Source organism: Hyla sarda, chromosome 4 (genome assembly GCF_029499605.1).
Source record: "Hyla sarda isolate aHylSar1 chromosome 4, aHylSar1.hap1, whole genome shotgun sequence".
In the NCBI taxonomy this organism is placed as follows: Eukaryota; Metazoa; Chordata; class Amphibia; order Anura; family Hylidae; genus Hyla; species Hyla sarda.
In genome coordinates this window covers 406059496-406069960 of record NC_079192.1, presented here as the reverse complement: position 1 = coordinate 406069960, position 10465 = coordinate 406059496, and the positions used below count along the sequence as shown (strand labels likewise).

The 10465-nt window shown below is 44.8% G+C and overlaps 1 protein-coding gene across 3 annotated transcripts in view; it reads right to left on the bottom strand.

Moving 5' to 3' along the window:
- PPARA (peroxisome proliferator activated receptor alpha) overlaps window positions 1-4533 on the bottom strand; it is a 50251-nt gene extending 45718 nt beyond the window's left edge. For 2 of the 3 annotated variants that reach the window (XM_056517518.1, XM_056517517.1), the window contains exon 1: window positions 4214-4532. The gene's annotated coding sequence lies outside the window, so the exon portion shown is untranslated. Of the gene's footprint in view, window positions 1-4213 lie in introns of all 3 variants that reach the window. The other variant, XM_056517519.1, reaches the window with a different exon arrangement.
- Window positions 4534-10465: the final 5932 nt, after the last annotated feature.

Below are 10465 nucleotides of genomic sequence, written 5' to 3'. Positions count from 1 at the left end.
CCAGCCCACCGGAGCACTGGAAAGCTGAACTAATTTACACAGGAAAAGTCATCAACTGCCGAGCCGAGAAGTTTGTGATGAATCGAATTTACTGTAAGTTCGCTCATCTCTAGTTATTATCCATCTCAATATTTTTTCCAATAATTGTTTGATACCCCACTAGGGCCCAGTGGGATCATCATCTAACAGTGCCAATTTAATGTGTAAATTTGTTTTATCTATATTTAAATTAAAATTTTATATGAGTAACGCTGTTATATTTACATTTATTTCCATTTCCACCATTATGCACCAAGGTTGGGGAGGTCCTAGAGGTATAAGCTATTACTCCGACTATATTTCTATTTTGCTGCCGGTGGGGGTCCGGCTATCGCTTTGATTACCTCGGTCCTTCTGTTGTGAGCTGCACCTTATTTTAAATAATTTACAAATCTGTTTAACTTTCTGGAGCCAGTTGAGATATATATATATATATATTATATATAAATATAAATAAATAAAATAAAATAAAAAAATTAACATTTTTTTTTCCTGGAATACCCGTTTAACTCAACATGACCATGTACAGTGATCCCTCAAATTACAATATTAATTGGTTCCGGGACGACCATTGTATGTTGAAACCATCGTATGTTGAGACCAGAACTCTATGGAAACCTGGTAATTGGTTCTGAAGCCCCCAAAATGTCATCCAAAAATAGGAAAAAGTGAGGATTAAAGAGAAATAAGTAGATAACTAATATAGATAAAGCAAATCCTTACATATAAAAGTAAGAAAGATCTGCTGGGAGCTGTAAATCACTGTCTGTGTCAGTGTTTCCCAACCAGGGCACCTCCAGCTGTTGCAAAACTACAACTCCCAGCATGCCCGGACAGCCAAAGGCTGTCCGGGCATGCTGGGAGTTGTAGTTTTGCAACAGCTGGAGGCAACCTCTTTGGGAAACACTGGTCTATGTAGAGGACAGGAGCTTCTTCAGTACACGCAATGTCCTAAAAAAATGTCCTAAAAAAAGGAAAATGGAGCCGCCTTCGCCTGATGCCCAAAGGAGAAGCTAACCCTGGCACAGGTAAAGAGTACAGAACATGTAATACCTCCCTGTACTGTAGGGGGCGCTACCAGACACCAGTCAGTGCATACACTTTAGGAATAAACTGGTTTTACCAGTGAAATATCCATTCTGATTGATCGGTTCTTCCAGCCATTGACACTAGAGATGAGCGAACTTACAGTAAATTTGATTCGTCACGAACTTCTCAGCTCGGCAGTTGATGACTTATCCTGCATAAATTAGTTCAGCTTTCAGGTGCTCCGGTGGGCTGGAAAAGGTGGATACAGTCCTAGGAAAGAGTCTCCTAGGACTGTATCCACCTTTTCCAGCCCACCGGAGCACCTGAAAGCTGAACTAATTTATGCAGGAAAAGTCATCAACTGCCGAGCCGAGAAGTTCGTGACGAATCGAATTTACTGCAAGTTTGCTCATCTCTAATTGACACGTTTCGCAGATTCCGTAGCATTGTATGTTGAGTCTGGTTTCAAGTTACAATGGTCCAGAAAAGACCATTGTATGTTGAAACTATTGTATGTTGAGGCCATTGTAAGTTGAGGGATCACTGTATATATTTGAATGAGATATTGTGTAATACCACATTTCTCCTGTAGTGGCCACTGTAGAATATATGTGCAGCTCCTCCCAGTGATTGCTGATGATCCTAAGGGATTTTAGCTGTCAGATACTTATTTAAAGGGGTACTCCACTGGAAAAAAAAAATGTTTAAATCAACTGGTGCCAGATAGTTAAACAGATTTGTAAATTACTTCTATTTAAAAATCTTAACCCCATCAGCTGCTGTATGTTGCAGAGGAAGTTATTTTCTCTTTGAATTTCCTTTCTGTCTGAGCACAGTGCTCTCTGCTGACACCTCTGTCCGTATCAGGAACTGTCCAGAGTAGGAGCAAATCCCCATAGCAAACCTATCCTGCTACGGCCAGTTCCTAAAATGGACAGAGGTGTCCGCAGAGAGCACTGTGCTCAGACAGAAAGGAAATTCAAAGAGAAAAGAACTTCCTGTTGAGCATATAGCAGCTGATAAGTACTGGAAGGATTAAGATTTTTAAATAGAAGTAATTTACAAATCTGTTTAACTTTCTGGCACCAGTTAATTTAATGGAAAATGTTTTCCAGGGGAGTACCCCTTTAAAGAAAGGATTATTCAAATGGAACACCCCACTTTAGGTAAAAAAGGGGTGTTCCACACATCTCATTGGAGGAACCAGCTCTGAATGGGGACAAAAGTATAAAATTGGGGTTCAGAGGGGGTCTAAAAAACCTAAACCATTTTGTTTTAGGACTACTATGCATCCATAGGTCATAATTCAGGCCACATCATGTAGATGCCTGTAGCGTCACATTTGTCTATTACCTATATGGGAATTTACATTTTTTTTTTGAGCAGCGCCACCACAGGTGAAACAAAGCATTACATAGCTGTCACTAAAATGCATGGACAAGCTGGGTCTTCCAAAGAAAGATGCTATCTGTAGTTAAAAAGGGTCCTATATGGGGACTCCATCCCCCCACTAACACTGAAGTCCTTATAGGACAGCGGCCGGTGATATACAGCGCTGTTATAACAGGCTTTGTCTGCATTCTCCCCACCCTCCCCCACCTCCATAACATGCAGTAGTCTAGGAGGCTTTTCCTGTCCTTCAGGTCCTAGGGGTGAGAAGGGCAGGGTGGGGGAATTGTGTACACAGGCTGGAGGTTAGCACACCCGGGAGGGTCCACAGGGCTGATAGCTTCTTCCTGAGCTCTGCACTACTGGAAGATCTGAGAGGGGGGGGGGTTCTCCAAAATAATGTGGCTCTACAGCTGCTGCAGAACTTCAACATAAGGGTTAAACGTATAAAAAGGTATCGGCACCGGCAGGGCTAGGGTTAATAGTGTTATCATATCAGTGCTGGCAAGGTAGGGGTTAATGGTCTTTAGCCCAGCATGATTAACCCTCACTCTGCCAGTCTAACACTATTAACCCTTACTCTGTCAGTTCTCATAGCTAAACACTTAACCCATTCCCTGCCAGCACTGATATGACACTATTAACCCATACCCTGCCAGCACTGATATGACACTATTAACCCATACCCTGCCAGCACTGATATGACACTATTAACCCATACCCTGCCAGCACTGATATGACACTATTAACCCATACCCTGCCAGCACTGATATGACACTATTAACCCATACCCTGCCAGCACTGATATGACACTATTAACCCATACCCTGCCAGCACTGATATGACACTATTTGCCCCTTCCCTGTCAGTACAGATGGCCTAACACCATTAACCCCTTCCCTAACAGGCCTCATATGCTAACACTATTAACCCCTATGCTGCCAGTACTGATGCCCTGACACTTATAACCCTTGCACTTTCAGCACCGGCGGTAGACTGCCACCAGTGCTTTTAGGCAGGGGTTAATCATGTTAGGCTAACAATATTAACCCCTACCTTTCCAGAACTAATAGTCTATTATAAGTGCTGAAAGAGTAGGGGTTGCTAGTGTTGAGGTAAATAGTGTCATGCTTTAAGTGCTGGCAGGGTGAGGGTTAATAGTATTATTTTAGTGCTGGGAGGGTAAGGGTTAATAGTGTTATTATTTCAGTGCTGGCAGTGTAGAGGTAAATAGTGTCATGCTTTCAGTGCTGGCACGGTAAGGGTTAATAGCATTATTTTAGTGCTGGGAGGGTAGGGGTTATTAGTATTATTTCAATGCTGGTAGGGGTAAGTAGTGTCATGCTTTCAGTGCTGGCAGGGTAGGGGTTAATAGTATTTAAGTGTTGGCAGGGTAGGGGTTAATAGTGTTATGCTATCAGTACTGACAGGGTAAGGGTTAATACTGTTCTGCTTGCAGAGTATGGGGTTAATAGTGTTGTTCTGACAGGCTTGAGATTACTAGATTTGCGCTACAGTGCTGGCAGGGTAGGGTTAATAGTGTTATGCTGGCATAGTAGGGGTTAATAGTGTTATCAGTGCCGGTAGGGTATGGGTTAATACTGTTACTATATCAGTGCTGACAAGGTAAAGTTAGAGTTATGCTGGCCGGGTAGGGGTTAATAGTGTTATTATATCAGTGCAGGCAGGGTAGGGGTTAATAGTGGTTGTGCTGGCAGGGCACGGGTTAACAGAGCGGCTGTGCGCAGTCACTGACCTGTCTGCACCCTTCGGATATCGGGGTCCCCCGGGCAGCAGGTGGCGCTGTCTCCACCAGTTACAGGTCTTGGGGTACAGGTGTCCTGCCCTGTCTCTGGGGTCCCGGGCTCCCCGGCTCGTCCTTGTTTGTTCTGTCCTATGACAGGACCGGATGTGACGCCCGAGGGAGGAGGAGGACAAGTCCTGTCCCCCTCACACACCTCCCCGGCCGGGCACCGCCATTGGCCGCCCCAGGAGGAGGCGGTGACAGCGACATGGCAACCAGTAACTACAGCACTCTGCTGACGTCACGGTCACATGACAGGACATGATAGAGAACCGCACTCAGGTGACTTTACGATATGATACACGAGGAGCTGCGCGCGTCATCTCTGGGCACCTGAGCCGTCCTGAGGGAAAGAGCGGCTATCGTGTCCATAGCAACCATTCAGAGCGCGCCTTTCTTCCTAATGAAAGCTGATCTGTGATTGGTTGCTGAGGGTTGCTATGATACAAGAAGCATCTGTCTATGCTGAGTGCTCCCTCTACCTGCGCGTAGTCACTAGAAGGTTTCCTGTCACTGAAAGCAAGCAGAGGTCTTTAGAATGGTAACAAATGGAAACACAAATTATTTTTAATTGAAGATTTAAGAGTGATTCAGCTTTATTTATGTAATACTGTACAGTCCCTTTAAATAAGGCAGAATGGCTGAGCTGTGTGGTCTGGTGTCATGCACGCCCCCTCCCTGCACATGTGGAAGTGTTTATGAGCGTGCTGCACATCTCGCACATAGCTAACCTCATATGACCCAGAGAAGTGGCTGCAGACGTCATGTTCCTACAGGATCAGAGGGGTTAATGCCATTACCAAAAGGAAATAATTGTTTGCACTTTTCATTATTAACCCCTTAAAGACATTTCTATTCATTTATTATTATTTTTTTAATAAACCCCTTATTGTTGTTAATTTATTGTGTGATTTTTCAGGATGAGTTGTATACTGTTTTTTTTATTTATTTTTACAGCAGAGAGCTCCCCCATATCCAAGGCTAACAAGAGAGCTCCCCCATATCCAAGGCTAATAAGAGAGTTCCCCCATATCCAGGGCTAACAAGAGAGCTCCCCCATATCCAGGGCTAATAAGAGAGCTCCCCCATATCCAAGGCTAATAAGAGAGTTCCCCCATATCCAGGGCTAACAAGAGCTCCCCCATATCCAAGGCTAATAAGAGAGCTCCCCCATATCCAAGGCTAACAAGAGAGCTCCCCCATATCCAAGGCTAACAAGAGAGCTCCCCCATATCCAAGGCTAATAAAAGAGCTCCCCCATATCCAAGGCTAACAAGAGAGCTCCCCCATATCCAGGGCTAATAAGAGAGCTCCCCCATATCCAAGGCTAACAAGAGAGCTCCCCCATATCCAAGGCTAACAAGAGAGCTCCTCCATATCCAGGGCTAACAAGAGAGCTCCCCCATATCCAAGGCTAACAAGAGAGCTCCCCCATATCCAGGGCTAACAAGAGAGCTCCCCCATATCCAAGGCTAACAAGAGAGCTCCCCCATATCCAGGGCTAATAAGAGAGCTCCCCCATATCCAAGGCTAACAAGAGAGCTCCCCCATATCCAGGGCTAACAAGAGAGCTCCCCCATATCCAGGGCTAACAAGAGAGCTCCCCCATATCCAGGGCTAACGAGAGAGCTCCCCCATATCCAGGGCTAACGAGAGAGCTCCCCCATATCCAGGGCTAACGAGAGAGCTCCCCCATATCCAGGGCTAACAATAGAGCTCGCCCATATCCAGGGCTAACAAGAGAGCTCCCCCATATCCAGGGCTAACAATAGAGCTCGCCCATATCCAGGGCTAACAAGAGAGCTCCCCCATATCCGGGGCTAACAAGAGAGCTCCCCCATATCCAGGGCTGACAAGAGAGCTCCTCCATATCCAGGGCTAACAGGAGAGCACCCCCATAACCAACGCTAATAAGAGAGCTCCCCCATATCCAAGACTAATAAGAGAGCTTCCCCATAACCAGGGCTAAAAGAGCACCCCATATCCAAGGCTAACAAGTGAGCACCACCATATCCTGCGCTAACGAGAGCACCCTCATATCCAGGGCTAACAAGAGAGCACCCCCAAATCCAGTGCAAACAAGAGAGCACCCCCATATCCAGCGCTAACAAGAAAGTTCCCCTATATCCAGGGATAATGAGAGCACCAGTATATCCAGTGCAAACAAGAGAGCACCCCCAAATCCAGTGCAAACAAAAGAGAACCCCCATATCCAGCGCTAACAAGAGAGTTCCCCTATATCCAGGGATAATGAGAGCACCACCATATCCAGTGCTAACAAGAGAGCACCCCCATATCCAGGACTAACAGAGAGTTCCCCTATATCCAGGGATAATGAGAGCACCACCATATCCAGGGCTAACAAGAGAGCTCCCCCATATTCAGGACTAACAGAGAGTTCCCCTATATCCAGGGATAATGAGAGCATCCCCATATCCAGGGCTAACGAGAGAGCTCCTCCATGTTGAAAGTCATAAGTGAGAAGGTCCATAACCAGAGCCAGGGTGAGAGCAAATCTTATGTAGTTGTAACAAGAGCTCCCCCATATGTTGTGCTAGCATGAGAGCACCCCCATATATAGTTCTCACAAGTGAGCACCTCCATAAACAATTCCATTCAGAGAGTACCCCCATAAAGAGTGCCATCCAGAGAGTACCCCCATAAAGAGTGCCATCCAGAGAGTACCCCCATAAAGAGTGCCATCCAGAGAGTACCCCCATATATAGTTCTAACAAGTGAGCACCTCCATAAACAATACCATTCAGAGAGTACCCCAATAAACAATACCATTCAGAGTACCCCAATAAAGAGTGCCATCCAGAGAGTACCCCCATATATAGTTCTAACAAGTGAGCAGCTCCATAAACAATATCATCCAGAGAGTACCCCCATAAACAATACCATTCAGAGAGTACCCCCATAAACAATACCATTCAGAGAGTACCCCTATAAACAATACCATTCAGAGAGTACCCCCATAAACAATACCATCCAGAGAGTACCCCCATAAACAATACCATTCAGAGAGTACCCCCATAAACAATACCATTCAGAGAGTACCCCCATAAACAATACCATTCAGAGAGTACACCTATAAACAATACCATTCAGAGAGTTCCCCCATAAACAATACCATTCAGAGAGTACCCGCATAAACAATACCATTCAGAGTACCCCAATAAAGAGTGCCACCCAGAGAGTACCCCCATATATAGTTCTAACAAGTGAGCAGCTCCATAAACAATATCATCCAGAGAGTACCCCCATAAACAATACCATTCAGAGAGTACCCCCATAAACAATACCATTCAGAGAGTACACCTATAAACAATACCATTCAGAGAGTACCCCCATAAACAATACCATTCAGAGAGTACCCCCATAAACAATACCATTCAGAGAGTACCCCCATAAACAATACCATTCAGAGAGTACCCCCATAAACAATACCATCCAGAGAGTACCCCCATAAACAATACCATTCAGAGAGTACCCCCATAAACAATACCATTCAGAGAGTACCCCCATAAACAATACCATCCAGAGAGTACCCCCATAAACTATACCATCCAGATAGTACCCCCATAAACAATACCATTCAGAGAGTACCCCCATAAACAATACCATTCAGAGAGTACCCCCATAAACAATTCCATTCAGAGAGTACCCCCATAAAGAGTGCCATCCAGAGAGTACCCCCATAAACAATACCATTCAGAGAGTACCCCCATAAACAATACCATTCAGAGAGTACCCCCATAAACAATACCATCCAGAGAGTACACCTATAAACAATACCATTCAGAGAGTACCCCCATAAACAATACCATCCAGAGAGTACCCCCATAAACAATACCATTCAGAGAGTACCCCCATAAACAATACCATTCAGAGAGTACCCCCATAAACAATACCATTCAGAGAGTACCCCCATAAACAATACCATTCAGAGAGTACCCCCATAAACAATACCATTCAGAGAGTACCCCCATAAACTATACCATCCAGATAGTACCCCCATAAACAATACCATTCAGAGAGTACCCCCATAAACAATACCATCCAGAGAGTACCCCCATAAACAATACCATTCAGAGAGTACCCCCATAAACAATACCATTCAGAGAGTACCCCCATAAACAATACCATTCAGAGAGTACACCCATAAACAATACCATTCAGAGAGTACCCCCATAAACAATACCATTCAGAGAGTACCCCCATAAATAATACCATTCAGAGAGTACCCCCATAAACAATACCATTCAGAGAGTACACCTATAAACAGTAATTTTTGGACAGTTTCCCCACAAACAGCGCAATTTAGAGACTATGCCATAAATAATACTATCCAGAGAGTGCCTACATAAACAGTACCATTCTGAGAGTTCCCCCATGAACAATGCCCTTCAGAGAGTGCCCCTTATAAAACAATACCATCTAGAAAGCACTCTCATAAACAGCCACATTCAGAGAGTCCCCATAAATAATACCATCCAGAAAGGGCCTCCATAAACAGTACCATCCTGATAGCTCCCCTATAAACAGTACCATCCTGATAGCTCCCCTATAAACAGTACCATCCTGATAGCTCCCCTATAAACAGTACCATCCTGATAGCTCCCCTATAAACAGTACCATCCTGATAGCTCCCCTGTAAACAGTACCATCCTGATAGCTCCCCTATAAACAGTACCATCCTGATAGCTCCCCTATAAACAGTACCATCCTGATAGCTCCCCTATAAACAGTACCATCCTGATAGCTCCCCTGTAAACAGTACCATCCTGATAGCTCCCCTGTAAACAGTACCATCCTGATAGCTCCCCTATAAACAGTACCATCCTGATAGCTCCCCTATAAACAGTACCATCCTGATAGCTCCCCTATAAACAGTACCATCCTGATAGCTCCCCTATAAACAGTACCATCCTGATAGCTCCCCTATAAACAGTACCATCCTGATAGCTCCCCTATAAACAGTACCATCCTGATAGCTCCCCTATAAACAGTACCATCCTGATAGCTCCCCTATAAACAGTACCATCCTGATAGCTCCCCTATAAACAGTACCATCCTGATAGCTCCCCTATAAACTGTACCATCCTGAAAGCTCCCCTGTAAACAGTACCATCCTGATAGCTCCCCTATAAACAGTACCATCCTGATAGCTCCCCTATAAACAGTACCATCCTGATAGCTCCCCTATAAACTGTACCATCCTGAAAGCTCCCCTGTAAACAGTACCATCCTGATAGCTCCCCTATAAACAGTACCATCCTGATAGCTCCCCTATAAACAGTACCATCCTGATAGCTCCCCTGTAAACAGTACCATCCTGATAGCTCCCCTATAAACAGTGGTATTCAAAAAATAAACAGTGTCATAAACAGTGTCATTTAGAGAGTGCCCCCATAAAAACAATGTCATGCAGAAAGTGCCCCCACACACACACAGTGCCATTCAGATAATACCCCCATGAATAATACCCTTAAGATAGTGCCCCATAAACAATGCCATCCTGACGTGATCAGCTCTTCCCATGCATCTCTAGTCCTAGAGTGGCTTCTTTATATGTGAGAACCCAGAATGTCTGCCCCATAGTCCTCTTTCCTTACCCATCTATACAGGTGTATTTAGCAGAGTACGGGCACCAGGGTCTCTATCCGGGCCTTCCAATCTCCTCTTGGTACTGATGAGATCGGGCACTATGCCTCAGCTGAAGGAAAGTATGTCCAGGACACGGGTCTCTCCTGGCTCCTGCACTGGACAGAATATTTTTGTGCTGTCAGCTGCCTGTGGAAATTCCAGCATGTGCCCGGGGGGCTTATCATGACCCGTGACACTGGAGAGTGACAGGTTATAAGATGACACCGCTCCACCTCATATACACATCGGAAGAATCCCAGAGCTGCTCTCCTGTATACTTTACACAATAGAGCCGTCTATACAGATAGAGCTAGAGGGGAGGTGTATAACTACTATATATCCACATCATATAGATATAGCAGCAGTATACAGATAGAGCTAGAGGGGAGGTGTATAACTACTATATATCCACATCATATAGATATAGAGCTGGAGGAGATGTTCATAACTACTAAATATCCTCATCACATAGAGATAGCAGCAGTATACAGGTCTGGAGCGGAGGTGTATAACTACTATATATTCTGATCCCATAGAGATAGCAGCAGTAGCAGT